The sequence below is a fragment of the Budorcas taxicolor genome, chromosome X (genome assembly GCF_023091745.1).
Source record: "Budorcas taxicolor isolate Tak-1 chromosome X, Takin1.1, whole genome shotgun sequence".
In the NCBI taxonomy this organism is placed as follows: domain Eukaryota; kingdom Metazoa; phylum Chordata; class Mammalia; order Artiodactyla; family Bovidae; genus Budorcas; species Budorcas taxicolor.
The window spans coordinates 145,876,622-145,891,438 of record NC_068935.1 but is presented as its reverse complement, the minus strand read 5'-3'; the positions used below and the strand labels follow the sequence as shown (position 1 = coordinate 145,891,438).

At 48.0% G+C, this 14,817-nt stretch overlaps 1 protein-coding gene across 5 annotated transcripts in view; it reads right to left on the bottom strand.

The window, feature by feature from the left end:
• TBL1X (transducin beta like 1 X-linked) overlaps positions 1 to 14,817 on the bottom strand; it is a 250,083-nt gene that overhangs the window by 107,074 nt on the left and 128,192 nt on the right. For 2 of the 5 annotated variants that reach the window (XM_052662903.1, XM_052662905.1), the window contains one exon: positions 8,236 to 8,391. The exons of the other annotated variants lie outside the window; for them this stretch is intronic. The gene's annotated coding sequence lies outside the window, so the exon portion shown is untranslated. The remainder of the gene's footprint in view (positions 1 to 8,235; positions 8,392 to 14,817) is intronic. 5 annotated transcript variants of the gene reach the window in all.

The window sequence follows — 14,817 nt, the reverse complement described above, 5'->3', positions numbered from 1 at the left end:
AAACATTCAATGAATACTCAACATTTCTACTCTATTTCTTTTCAGTGGGTGGGGATGTGTATGTTTGTTAGAACCTGCTCTCTAGTAAATACTGCCGATATTTAAAAATTATGAAGCGAAATGTATGTTGCAAATATCAAAGTGATTTCACACGTACTCATGTTTGACACCAAAGCACCAAATGCAAGAACTTCATGTGCAAATATTATGCAAAATGCTACGCGGTGCGTAAGGACCGTGGAGACAGATGCCTAAGCCACTTTTGTGCAAGAAGTCTGTGCTACAAACCACACAGGCTTTGTGTAGAAAGATAACTCCCAACAAACAGGACATTGGACTGTGACCGAGGTACAAGGAAGGCCACAAAGGCGTGCCCTTTCATCTTTATTACTTCATGCAACCACTATAACCTCAGGGGAGATCATATTCCCACTTGGTGCACAAAGAAAGAGGTTCCTGGTCACCTGGCTAAAACTCAGAGTAAGTGGTGGGGAAGAAGGGAAACACACAGCTGAGCAGAAGATGGAACCCAGAAGCTCTCTGCAGGAGCCGTTGCTGTACCATACACCCATCCTCGTCCCACAGTCTAGAATTCTGCATTGAACACGTGGTTGTTTCAGCAACGCCTTGTTCCCACTAGAGTGAAGACAGGGTCGAAGGTAGAATCTGCTAGACTACCATTATCCAAGAAACACAAGCTGGAATCAAGATTGCCAGAAGAAATATCAATAACCTCAGATATGCAGATGACACCACCCTTATGGCAGAAAGTGAAGAGGAGCTAAAAAGCCTCTTGATGAAAGTGAAAGAGGAGAGTGAAAAAGCTGGCTTAAAGCTCAACATTCAGAAAACGAAGATCACAGCATCCGGTCCCATCACTTCACGGGAAATAGATGGGGAAACAATTAAAACGGTGTCAGACTTTATTCTGGGGGGCTCCAAAATCACTGCAGGTGGTGATTGCAGCCATGAAATTAAAAGACGCTTACTCCTTGGAAGAAAAGTTATGACCAACCTAGATAGTATATTCAAAAGCAGGGACATAACTTTGCCGACTAAGGTCCGTCTAGTCAAGGCTATGGTTTTTCCAGTGGTCATGTATGGATGTGAGAGTTGGACTGTGAAGAAAGCTGAGCGCTGAAGAATTGATGCTTTTGAACTGTGGTGTTGGAGAAGACTCTTGAGAGTCCCTTGGACTGCAAGGAGATCCAACCAGTCCATTCTGAAGGAGATCAACCCTGGGATTTCTTTGGAGGGAATGATGCTAAAGCTGAAACTCCAGTACTTTGGCCACTTCACGCGAAGAGTTGACTCACTGGAAAAGACTCTGATGCTGGGAGGGATTGGGGGCAGGAGGAGAAGGGGACGACCGAGGATGCGATGGCTGGATGGCATCATGGACTCGACTGATGTGAGTCTGAGTGAACTCTGGGAGATGGTGATGGACAGGGAGGCGTGGCGTGCTGCGATTCATGGGGTCGCAAAGAGTCGGGACACGACTGAGCGACTGAACTGAACTGAACCATTATCCACTTCCATCCCTCCCCCTTTGAGAACAGGACACCTGGATTCTGTGTGGGCACATGGTCACACCCCTCTCAAAAGGACAAGCTTTCTCTTGTAACCCAGTTCTGGCCAACGGCTACGAGCAGAAGTCAAATACAAAATCTCTAGTCTGTGCTCTTAAAGGCAATGAAACCCCCCTTCTCACTCCTGCTCAGGGACATGATGTGAGGGCAGGAGCTGGTGCATCCATTCCAGACACAGAGGAGGACAGAACTTTGGGGCTCCTACTGTGAGGCAGTGCTTCATGGAATGAGAGGTCCATCACCCCACTTCCAAAGCCACAGAAAGTTACATCTCAGCTGACTTCAATGACTTGCCCCGTCACTGCCAAATTACCTTGCAGAAAGGTTAGAAGCTGCTTCCTGGCCTCTTATAACACAGAGACATGCATCACCAGGGAAGAGGAAGTGAAGAAATTAAAAACTACAGCTACTACTGATTTCCTGCTCAGAAACCTAAGGCTTCACAGCGTGTTTTGGTACCGATGTTAATTCACGGGCACCCTAGGGTGTTCTACCACATAAATAAAGCCTGAAGAAAATCCCTTTCGTCAGAGGAGGCATCAGTTAGAGGCAGCCCTGAGCTTATGACTTTCTGGCTCTGAACCTGCATGAGTTTCAAAGCGTGAGCACAGCAGTCTGTGAGACTCTTGGGGACCCCTGAACTTACAGGCTGCCAGGCTCCTCTGTCCGTGGGATTCTCCAGGTATGCAAGAATACTGGAGCGGGTTGCCAGTTCCTTCTCCAAGGGATCTTCCCGAGCCAGGGATCGAACTGGCATCTCCTGCAATGGCAGGGGGGTTCTTTATCACTAGAGCCACCTGGGAAGCCCAATTCAACCTCTGAGACCTTTTTTTTTAAGCGCACACTGGGAAAAACCAACCACCTTTATCTCACGCGAGATGCCCAGGGGTCAGAAAACCAGTGTAGACTGAGGACCTCATTCCCTTCCACGTCAGCATTGCCTTTTGTGGCCAGTAACCCATACATCCGGCAGAGGTGAGGGGAGGTGGCCACGCATGAAAACATCTCTCAGTGAGCCAAACAAATCCTCACACTGACTCACCTGGGCGTACAGAACGCTTTACAAAGGCCAACAGTGGAAGCAGGGCCCATGTTCAGACGGGGATGTCACAACCCACCCACCGCCTGGGATCTCAAGCACTGCTTCTTTCGTCTGTGGTGCGAGAGCTCTGATGGGAGATGTGGATGGCCCAACAGAATGTGAGGTAAGCTTACATCCAATTAAAGAATGTTTAAATGCAAAGTAATTTTCACAACATATTTAAACTTAACCCAGCGTATCCCAAATAGCATCATTTCAACTGTACTTCACACTGGTCTTTTTAAAAAAATTACTGAGATCTTCGACATTCCTTTTACCTACAAAATCTCTAAAATTCCCAAAGTCAATGTATTTTCCACTTGCTTCACATCTTAATTAGGAAATGGAATTTTCAAAGGAAATAGACCACTGATATTATAGTTCAGAAGATGTATTCTGTACACTGAAAACACAGATACACATACCCATGTGATTCCCAACATAAAACTTATGGAACAGCTGAACCAAGGATCGAAATTTAAATCAATAAGGAAATAAAATCTCTAAATCAGATCCTCAGGAACCCTAGCCATATTTGAGGGTGCTCCTTGGGTCTACAAGGCTTGTGGCCCCTATACTGGATGGTGCAGGTCAGCATGGCTGCTAAGAAGCCTGCAGCAGCGAAACTGATTGTGGTCTGCAGGACGGAAGGACCTGGAGACATTCCAGGCCACACGATTCCTCTGTAATTGGTCCATATGCAAATTCTTAAATTATGCACCCGCAACTTTTTTTTCCCTTAACAAATTTCAAATAAATTAAAAAGAAAACTGAACAAACCGTCCAACTTTTAAACTATCCCTTTCTCAAAATAGTGTAACTTCCTGATAGAAAATAATTTTTCATAGTGCACATTTATTTTCATATTTTTACACAGACACTGGAATTTGGGGGTCTCAGACTGGACTGACCAAAGCAATGAGTCCAAAGTGAGAAGGGCTGCAGGTTTAAATTCTACGCTGGATTTTGCAGACTTAGTACCGAAATGGAAAGAACATAAAATATGTCTTGGATGATTTTTAAAATATGAGTAACTTGTTGACATGATACTATTTTGGATAGTGAGTTGACTAGATTATTGAATTATTATATATTAATACATATGTTGCAAATAATGGGCTTCCCTGGTGGCTCAAACGGTTAGATTTGCCTGCAATGCAAGAGACCTGGGTTCGATCCCTGGTGCGGAAAGATCCCCTGAAGAAGGGAATGGCAACCCACTCCAGTATTCTTGCCTGGACAATCCCATGGACAGAGAAGTCTGGCAGGCTACAGTCCACAGTGTCCCAAAGAGCTGGGACATGACTGAGAGATTGATATTTTTTTTAATGTTTCAAATAATATTAATCTAGCATCTATTTTAGAGAAGGAAATGGCAACCCACTCCAGTATTCTTGCCTGGAGAATTCTTTGGATGGAGGCGCCTGGTGGGCTGTTGTCCATGGGGTTGCACAGAGTCAGACACAACTGAAGCAACTTAGCATGTGTGCATGCATTGAAGAAGGAAATAGCAACCCACTCCAGTATTCTTGCCTGGGGAATCCCTGGGACAGGGGAGCCTGGTGGACTGCCGTCTATGGGGTCGCACAGAGTCAGACACGACTGAAGTGACTTAGCAGCAGCAGCATATGTTTAGATACATATTGCAAAAATAATTTATGATTTCTTTTTACTTCTCTACTGTGGCTACTAGAAAACCTTAAATTAAACTTATGGTTTGCATTCTACTTCTATTTGGAGAGTGCAAAAACCCAGACAGTTTCTATGGTGCCTGCAGGCTCTAAAATGTGTTGCTAATAGTCAGCAAGATGAAACCATATCATTTTTTACAAAGGTTCTTTTGTGTCTACTGCAAAATTTTAATTAGATGCCCATCACATCATTTTTTTATTCCGTGACCAATTCAAGACAGATTAATAATCACAAATTGTTCTAAATGCAGACCACCTTTCTCTAGGAAAAAAAGCAACTTTCTGTTGGAGGATTTTTAAATATAGGGATGTATCACAAGTTCTGTTAAGACACCGGAAAGGGTTGTGGGTCTCAAAAAGAACCACGGTCATTGGCAGGTTGCTCGCTTTGTGGGCAAACACTGACCTCGCATCTGAGCGTGTATTGTTACACCTTCTGGTTTCAGAGCCACCTGGCCCAGCAGACAGCAAGGTTCGCAGTGAACTCCAGGGCTCACTGCAGAGCATTGGGTGTGGATCCCGTCTGGCTGAGCCTCTCTCGTCTATAGCCTGGGGGGTGACGTCACCAGAGCTGCACCCCTCTTCCTAGCAGGTTGCCATGGGAGACCAAGGGTGACGATGCTACAATGGACTCTGTACCACAGTCAACAGTACAGCTCAAATTTCAGTGCGACCGTGTTTAAGATGCACTTCCCTGATGGCTCAGCGGGTAAAGAATCCATCCGCCTTCAAACGCAGGAGACACAGGAGACGCGGGTTCAATGGATTCAACCCTCTGGATCAGGACCAGGAAATGGCAACCCACTCCAGTATTCTTGCCTGGAGAATCCCATGGGCAGAGGAGCCTGGCGGGCTACAATCCAAAGGGTTACAAAAGTCGGACACGACTGAGCTTGCACACATTCTGTTTAAGAAGGGGTGCTGCTGAACAGATATTTTAGCCAGGACTACAGACAGTTTCTCTTGCTGTTATTGTTATATTAAACCTCCTGTTAGACAAGGCTTCCTGCCCCTTACACTGTCAGCTATCACTTTGAAAGTTTAATTCAGCCTCGCCCACTCAAAGCGCTGGAGAACCCACAGCTAGAGATGCTTAGGCTCCCAGCACAGGGAGCTGTGTGCATCTCATCAGTGATGACAAACTGAACACTCGAAGGCCTCCTTTTGCAAGAGGCCCTTTATTGTCTCTTTGAGTTCTACTTTGAGTTAACAATAAAAAAAAAAAGAAAAAAAACACCATCCAGATATGGATTGGTCGAGTTGCTTGGCCACTGAGTTGCTTTCTAGCCTCTGAGTCTCCTGAGTCGTATTCCACTCTTTCGCAACCTCAGGGACTGTAGCCCACCAGACTCCTCTGTCCACGGGATTCTCCAGGCAAGAACACTGGAGGGGGTTACCATTTCTTTCTCCAGGGGTATCTTCCCGACCCAGGGATCGAAGCCGAGTCTCCTGCACTGGAAGGCTGATCCTTTACTGCTGAGCCACCAGGCAAGCCCAGGTTGGTGTTAAGGAGAAGGAGTTTATTTTGCAGCAATGGTATGATAGTACAGGAGAGCTTTCTACTTTTACTACTTGGGTGAAGGGAATATGGCTTCCGTTTGCCCACAGCTGGAACCGTTTGCCCACAGCTGGTACCGGTACTGTGCACGCATCTGGGAAACGGAGTTCAAACTGAGCATCTCTGACCTCTAGCCACCGTGGGGAAGGGAACCTGGGAGTGAGTCCTCTCCCCATCCCTCATTTCTGTGCGTAATCACACAGAATGGAGAAACAAGGAAAGTCCTAGTAGGTAGGATCCACGTAGACATGTAGAAACAAGGAAACTCCTAGTGTGCAGCAGTAACAAACTGAGAGGAAAAAGAACCCTGAGACCTGAGAAGAGGACCATGCATTTCTCCACGCACTCATTACCTCATCGATTGAAATCTGGCAGGAAATGATTCATGGCTCACCTACTGAACATAGTCTAGAGCAAAAACATTCACACATCATTGAGAAGCGAAAGCCGTTAAGCTACAAGGCGACAAGAACCGTATCCCAAAATCATCACATTTGCTTTTTAATAATCTATCGATGAATTTTTTTTTTGCGGTCACATCCACAGGCATGCAGGATTTTAGGACCCCGACCAGGGATCAAACCAGCAACCCCTGCGATGGAAGTGCCGAGTCTTAACCACCTGACCGTCAGGGGAGTCCTTCTACTAATCACTGCTGTATCATCTTTTCCCTCGCCTTTCATTCCTTTCCTTTCCAGATTTGGAAACGAAAAAAAAAAACAAAAAAGAAATACTTAAACACTCTGAAAGGAGGAACTGAAATAGATCTTTGCAAAGCTTTCCAAATGTGTGATGTTATACAACAGCGAAAGTAGAGAGAAGTAACCGCAAACGCAGAGACATCTCACTGATGACTTCAGAGCAACACAGAAAACAAACAATCCCCCCCTCCTTGTCCCTAGCGTGCCAAGAAACAGCACCGTGCTTCAAAGACACAGCAGAGACATTCGATCAATTCCTTTGCACAACAAAACATATGTCAGCCGTACACACTCTTCCACACCTGGACACACATCCTTGGGAAACAAACTTGGGCTAATGACAAGCAGAAACAAACTGCAAGCTGGCCTATTGATAATTATAAATATTTTAAGATCTTTTGCGGGCTAACCTAAGAATCTGCGCTTTTCCTACAGACGTCATTCTGCAAAAACACCGTCTTCTGATAAACACACTAGGAATCGTGAGATGCGCTGAATCCATGTAGAGCAGTGATATTCAAAGGCATCAATTCTCATCCATGAGCAGTCACGGCGCACACCCCTCCCCCCCAGCTTTAAAGAAAGGGCCGAAGAGTTAATGAGCAAAGAACGTATTTTGGTATAATCTCAGTAATAAGCTCATATGCTGACCTGCCTTCCTGCTTTCTGGACTCAACTCCTGTTTAAGACGCAGCCCCAATATGCAGACTCACAGTCTGGCTCCAATCGGGAGACTCAACTTCCCCTCAAATGCCAAAGAACGGCCCGTGTAGCTGAAACTCTGACAGTGCAGTCTTTATTAAAACAGCTGGCATTCACGTGGAACCCAGAGAGTGTAACCCCAAACAGAACCCGAGCCATTGCTTGCAAAACAACTTACATCCAAGTCACAGAAAAAAAAAGAAACGCGAAAGACTGGCGAACAGGATGAAATATTCCACCTCATTCTGTTTTTCAATCAAAGAAATCCAAAAACAACAGAAAAAAGGTGCCTGCATTCCTTTCTCAGTTGACCACAATGTCCTGAGCTGTCTGAGAGGCAGGGCCCCACCCCCCACCCCAGCGCACTCCACCCTGGGCTCTGGCAACAGGGAACAACTGCCACAGCCTTTCAAGGAAAGCAATTTGGTAATCGGTCTCAAGAGCCCTACAGCCCCATTCCCAGCCATCTCTCCCAAAGCAAAAAAAAAAATAAAATTGGAAGCAATCTGAAGCTCCGGCAACAAGTGTGAAATCAATTACGGTACACGCACTTGACGGGATGGATGCCTGAAAAATGTTTCCAATGAACGTCGGCGATGATCACAAGGCTCACTCCGTAAGGTTAAGCTGGGAGAGCCGGGTCACAAAGCTGAACCTCCTGACGTTTCATGCACAGGAATACAGGCAGCTGGGAGGAAATGTACCAACAGTCTGATGGGGGTGGGCTCACGTGTTTATTTTGTTTCCAGATTTGATTCTCTCTCTCCTTCTTTTCCCCAAATTGCTCATTCTATGCAGCACGTTGCTTTTAAAAAATCAGAAAAGAGGGACCGAAACCACTGGCCTGCGAGGAATAATGACTAAATTCCTCATCTGCCGAGGATGACGAAGATGAATTAAGACAGTGATGTACCTGTTCACCTCTTTCCTAAGAACGTCAACGATGGCTGTCTTCACACAGTGCGGTGTACCGGCGGGGCAGGGGAGGGGCGGAGATTCCTTCTCCTCGGGGGTTCACAGTGATCAGCCTCCTCTGAGTCACCCTCGTGAAGTTTTATGATGCCAGAGTCTATAAACACAACATTAAATATTTACGGTTGATATTTGCTGCTTCTAAAAATAACGTGAAGGAGAAGGTCTCTTAAAAAGGCCTGCCAGTGACCTTCTCGCTGAAATCACCAAGGCTGACTGTAGGTGAGCTGACAGCTACCCACAGGCCCTGGAAATCCGTGATCCAGTGGACGCCCCAGGGGCCCTTTCCACCTGAGCCAGGTACCCTCGGCCTTCATACGCCAGTGTGTCGACGGGGCCCCAAACCCACTTATGCGATGGGGCCTCTTACTCCATCCATGAAATGTAACGGAATATCACATATGCTTATCCGCTAGGAAGACAGTCTTTTTTACCTATACCGAAACTGCTTTGGATGCTTTGTTACAGACTAACAGACACGTGGTCAGACAAAAATGTACCGTGCGGGGCTTCCGGAAGGTCCGGTGGTTAAGACGCTGAGTGTCCACCGGAGGGGATGTGGGTCTGACCTCCTGTCAGGGACACTCGGATCACACACGCTGTGTGGATGGTGCAGAGCGCAGCCCAAAGTAAAAAAAGGCATCATGAGAACACTGGTGGAGTGCACAAGACTGAAGAGATCTCAGAAAAGCCAGTGAGCGTGCAGATGGGTTCTGTGCAGAGACGGTTTCCTTCGGGAGCCACTGTGCTTCACGGGACTCAACCCCAGAAACGGCAGAGGGTGCCTCACGGGTACAGTTTATTACGGAGAGACGACCCCAAACTAGAATTACTGGACCCATATTCCAAAACAAGGCTGAATTACCTTCCATCAAGCGACGAGTGAAGAAACCTGCGTTTAAATTTGCTGCTGTTTAAGACGCCGTCGTCGGAGAAGGCGATGGCACCCGACTCCACTACTCTTGCCTGGAAAATCCCATGGATGGAGGAGCCTGGTGGGCTGCAGTCCATGGGGTCGCTAGGAGTCGGACACAACTGGGCGACTTCATTTTCACTTTTCACTTTCATGCACTGGAGAAGGAAACGGCAACCCACTCCAGTGTTCTTGCCTGGAGAATCCCACGGACGGCGAAGCCTGGTGGGCTGCCGTCTATGGGGTCGCACAGAATCGGACACGACTGAAGTGACTTAGCAGAAGCAGATGCTGTCGTATCCCACCCTTTAGCGACCCTGTGGACTATAGCGTCCGCCAGGCCCCTCTGTTCATGGGATTTTGCAGGCAAGATTACTGCAGTGGGGGACTGCCCTGGCTATCCAGTGGTTCAGACTCCGTGCTTCCCACGCAGGGGGCACGGGTTCGATTCTTGGCAGGGGAAATAAGATGCCACAACCCACATGGTGTAGGCCCCAAAAGTTAAAAAAAAAAAGAAGAATACTGGGGTGAGTTGCCATTTCCTTCTCCAGGGGATCTTCCCAACCCAGGGATTGAACCAGAATCTCTTGCCTTGGCAGGCTGTTTCTTTATCGCTGAGCCACTGGGGAAGCCTGGCATTCAAACAGTTTAACCTAAAGCCTCCAGGAGGTGAAGCTTACCTTGCTCCCCCTACACCAGTGAGCATGGGCTTTGAAAGAAGTGTGGACAGACGAGAGGGAAAAGCGGTAACTCGATAGTGAAGAGACTCTGCAAACGCACACCCTGGGCAGAGGGCAAGCTCTGTAGGCTCATCAGCGCTAAGTCGCGTTGAGAGTGCCCGCCCTGAGGCGACGTGTCCCCGCCCTGAGGCGACGTGATCACAGGGCCCGTCTCTGTGGTCTATGCTCCCCAAACTCACAACCCCAGCCTCATCACGGGGCACACACCTGCCAAGCCCAAAGTGAGAGACGCTCTACGAAAGTCGTGGCCGGTATCCCTCAGAACAGAGCCACCAAAACCAAGCAAAGTCCGAGACCTCGCCCCGGCCCAAAGAAACATGGAGACAGGTGACTGAGTTCAGTGTGATGGGGATGCAATTCCAAGACAGAAAAGGGACATGGATCGAGAAAAGGTTAAAGGTGAAAAATAATCCGATATATAGTGGACAAAATTTTTTAAAATCATGTATACGTGCTTCATTTCTTTTTTCTAATTGATTTATTTATTTTAATTGGAGGCTAATTACTTTACAATATTGTATTGGTTTTGCCATACACTGACATGAATCTGCCACAGGTGTACACGTGTTCCCCATCCTGAATCCCCCTCCCACCTCCCTCCCCATCCCATCCCTCAGGATCATCCCAGTGCTCCAGCCCTGAGCACCCTGTCTCATGCATCGAACCTGGACTGGCGATTCGTTTCATACATGATATTATACATGTTTCAATGCTATTCTCCCAAACCATCCCACCCTCTCCCTCTCCCACAGAGTCCAAAAGTCTGTTCTGTACATCTGTGTCTCTTTCGCTATCTTGCATACAGGGTTATCATTACCATCTTTCTAAATTCCATATATATGCATTAGTATACTGTATTGGTATTTCTCTTTCTGGCTTACTTCACTCTGTATAATAGGCTCCAGTTTCACCTACCTCATTAGAACTGATTCAAATGCATTCTTTTTACTGACTGCTTTCTGATGAAATGCCCAGAGAGGGGTCTCACTATTCCAGCAAAGCGGCTCAACCATGACGGTTAAGAAATCTGTGCAGGACTGGCTGTGCTTGCCACCTATATAGAAATCTGTGCAGGAGTGGCTGTGCTTGCCACCTATATAGAAATCTGTGCAGGAGTGGCTGTGCTTGCCACCTATATAAAGCCCCATGTCTCTGGGCAGCAAATCCGCACACACACACAGGTTTCCAAACCCACCCCCATCCGGGTCAACAGCTGTTACTGTGGCCAAACCACCAATAATAATTCTTTCACGGTTATGAGCGAGCCTCGCTCCAAATCTTCAGACGCATCAGCAGTCCTCGGTCTTGGCAACCCAGGAGGAAACACACGCGTGCACACACACAGACACACACACACACACGATCCTATCATGCATTTCCATCCTTCAAAATGCCATTTTCTTTCATTTCTCTTTGACTTTCCGCGTTTCCTCCCTTAGGAATTTTGGCTATCTGCCTTAGCTGAACTTGAAAAGGCAAGGAAGATGAGTGTCCATGGGAGAAAAAATTAAAGTTGGGGGGGGGGGGGGCGGGGAAGATACTGGCAAAGCCCTGGACAGCGGCATGATGGCCACTAGCTGTGAAGGTGGCAATATCTCCAACCTCATGCCACAGAGACCAGCAGCATTTAGGGCAAGTCAAGGGCTTCCCGTGCAGCCTTTCCACGTGCAAAGGCTTCTATACATGAAGGTTGCTGACGCAGCCGGTCTGGGGGTCAGATCCTTTGTGGTCCACCTTGGGCCAGGTCTGGCTCCCTATCCTGGAAACCCACTCCTCTTTCTGCATAGCAGTTGCCTTTCTAGAAAACGCAAACAACAAGAGAATCCTGACTCTGAGGATCCTCCGAAATGTTCCTTAAGTCAACCCGCAGGTGCAGAATTCTCAAAATTCAACCCCCTACCCACCGGGGTTCACTTCTTCTGTCTATATGCCCAGTCCTGTCTGACTCTCTGCGACCCACCCTGTGGACCGTGCAGCCCACCTGGCTCCTCCTGTCCCTGGGATTCTGCAGGCAGGGATACTGCAGTGGGCTGCCATGCCCTCCTCCAGGGGGAATCTTCCTGACCTGGGTCTTCTGCACTGACAGGCAGGTTCTTTATAGTCTCAGCCACCAAGGAAGCCCTTTCTTCTATCTGCTGCTGCTGCTAAGACACTTCAGTCGTGTCCGACTCTGTGCGACCCCATAGACAGCAGCCCACCAGGGTCCCGCCCCTGGCATTCTCCAGGCAAGAACACTGGAGTGGGCTGCCATTTCCTTCTCCAATGCATGAAAGTGAAAAGTGAAAGTGAAGTCCCTCAGTCATGTCTGACTCTTCGCGAACCCTTGGACTGCAGCCTACCAGGCTCCTCCGTCCATGGGATTTTCCAGGCAAGAGTACTGGAGTGGGGGGCCACTGCCTTCTCCTGACGTGCCTTTAAATAACCGTAAAGAGGTCATTTGAGCTTGCACTCTGCCTCTGCACTTTTACAGCCTCACCGGCACATGGACGCTATCTGCTGAATGAATGAATGATGTGAGCGCTGAAACTGAAATGCAATAAAGATGTTATCGTCTTTGAAAGTGTCACAAAGAGCTCGAGGGCGCGGAAAAAATTCTCATTCATATTTTTCCCCATTAACTGCCTAGAAGACAATAAAAAAAAAAAAGGCAATTCATTATTTAGAAAAGGCAAGGGCAACCTTTCCTAAATGTCTTGGGGCTAGAAGGTGCATGTGCAGGGTCAGCAATAATTCAGGCAGGCACTGAAGATTTATTTACCCAAGTTTAAGGAGGAGATGGGAGAGCTGACCGGCCACGTCCACCGGGGGCAGGCTCAATGGATGTTTCCATTTTGCGGGAGGGAAAGTGATTTTCTGTCCAAGAATATCGTGGAGAGCACAAAACAGGTGCATTATTTTTATTTAGCTAGGTAGTAAAGCGACGGGCTTCTGAGATGCTGCTTGGGGGACAGAATCTGCCCGCCAGTGCAGGAGATGCAAGAGACTCGGGGTCGATCCCTGGATTGGGAAGATTCCCCTGGAGAAGGAAAACAGCAAGCCGCTCCAGTATTCTTGCCCTGGAGAATCTCATGGACAGAGGAGCCTGGTGGGCTACAGTCCACGGGGTCAAGAAGAGTCAGACACGACTGAGCACACACATTCAGACACACAGACACACACAGAGCAAAGTGACAGTCGTTACATGCAGATTCTGTTGTATCCAAATGTCAGGGCACAGACACAGCTACAGAAATTTCCCCACGCTTTCTGACAGTTGACTATGTACTCAAGTGAGTCATTCTCTAACCAAGATGGCAACTTACGGGTGCAGAAAATAAAAGGCTGTGGTAGGCAGCCTCTTCACATGCATTTTTCTTTGTTCTCTCGTTTATGTGGCCCTACTGTGTGGCATGGGGAATCTCAGCTCCCTGACCAGGGATCGAACCTGTGCAGCTTAAGGATGGAGTCCTAACGACTAGACGCCAGAGAAGGCCCCGGGCAGCCTCTGAGATGAAATCCAAGGAGCCCCCACCGTGCTGGTATCTGCACCCAGGAACCACCCCGACCCACCCCGACCAGGATTGGTCTCCGCAACCGACAGAGCACGGCAGAAGGAACAGCACGTCCCCTCTAGGTCGGGTTGTGAAAGCGTGTAGCTTCCAGCACTTTCTTTTTAATGTTTTTATTTTTTTAATTATTCTGTTGTTACTTTATTTATTTTTGGCTGTGCCATGAGGCATATGAGACCCTTAGTTCCCCATCCAGGGCTGGAAGATCTCCTTGCACTGGGAGATTGGAGTGTGAATCACTGCTCCACCAGGGAAGTCCCAGCACTGCCCTTCTCTCTGTTTCTCCTGGACTCTGTTTCCCCTCCTCTACTATCTCTCTCTCTCGATCATGCAGTCCGGGGAAGCCAGGTCACGGGCAGCCCTGCAGAGACGGGAGGGACTGAAGCCTCCCACCAACTGCCACATTCGTGAACGGGCTTGGGGTTGAGCCTCCAGTTCAGCACTAGGCTCAAGAGACTGTGGTCTTGGGGCCAACGCGCTGACTGCAACTCATGGGAGACCTTGAGCGGGAACACTCCAGCTCATCCGTGCTTGGATTCCTGAGTCTCAGAACCCACAGGACATGATCCGTGTCTGCAGTGTTCAGCTGTGGAGTGCTGGGGTGATCGCTCACACCCCAGTGGATAAACAACATAGGGGCTGGAACTGGGAACGCACTGGTGGACATCAGAGAACACTGGCATAGAAACTAACCCCATTCATTCGCTCCCCACAACTCGCCAACCCCTCCAAGCCAATTACCATCTAATTCCATTTGTTTGCCTTCAACCAAGCATGCAAACACACAAACAGCTGCAAACGTCAGACCCAGAAAACTACATGCATCTATCTTGCCCCCATCACATAGCTCTCTTTCAGTAAAACCGGGTCTACCAGGTAAACCACGCACGCTTAGAAACCACACTGACATTTTCACCCCTAAATCCCCAGCAATCACTTGCTCCCCTCAGCTAGGCACTTCCACGTCCGAATGGTACAAAAGTGGCATTTTTTCCATTGCTGTCGTTTGTTGTTTGGCGCTCAGTCGCGTCCGGCTCTTTTGAAACCTCACGGACTGTAGCCCGCCAGGCTCCTCTGTTCGTGGGATTCTCCAGGCAAGAACACTGGAGTGGGTTGCCATTCCCTTCTCCAGGGGATCTTCCCGACCCAGAGATGGAACTCGCGTCTCTTGCATTGGCCTGTGGGTTCTTTAGCCATGACCCACCATTTTCCATTAGATTAGAAGAAAAGTTCTTTCCAGTCAAGCGTAAAGGTCTTGATTCAGAATGAGATGAATCCTAAACGTGTCTGCCTTAATTTAGCAAATTCTTGACATAAGGTCT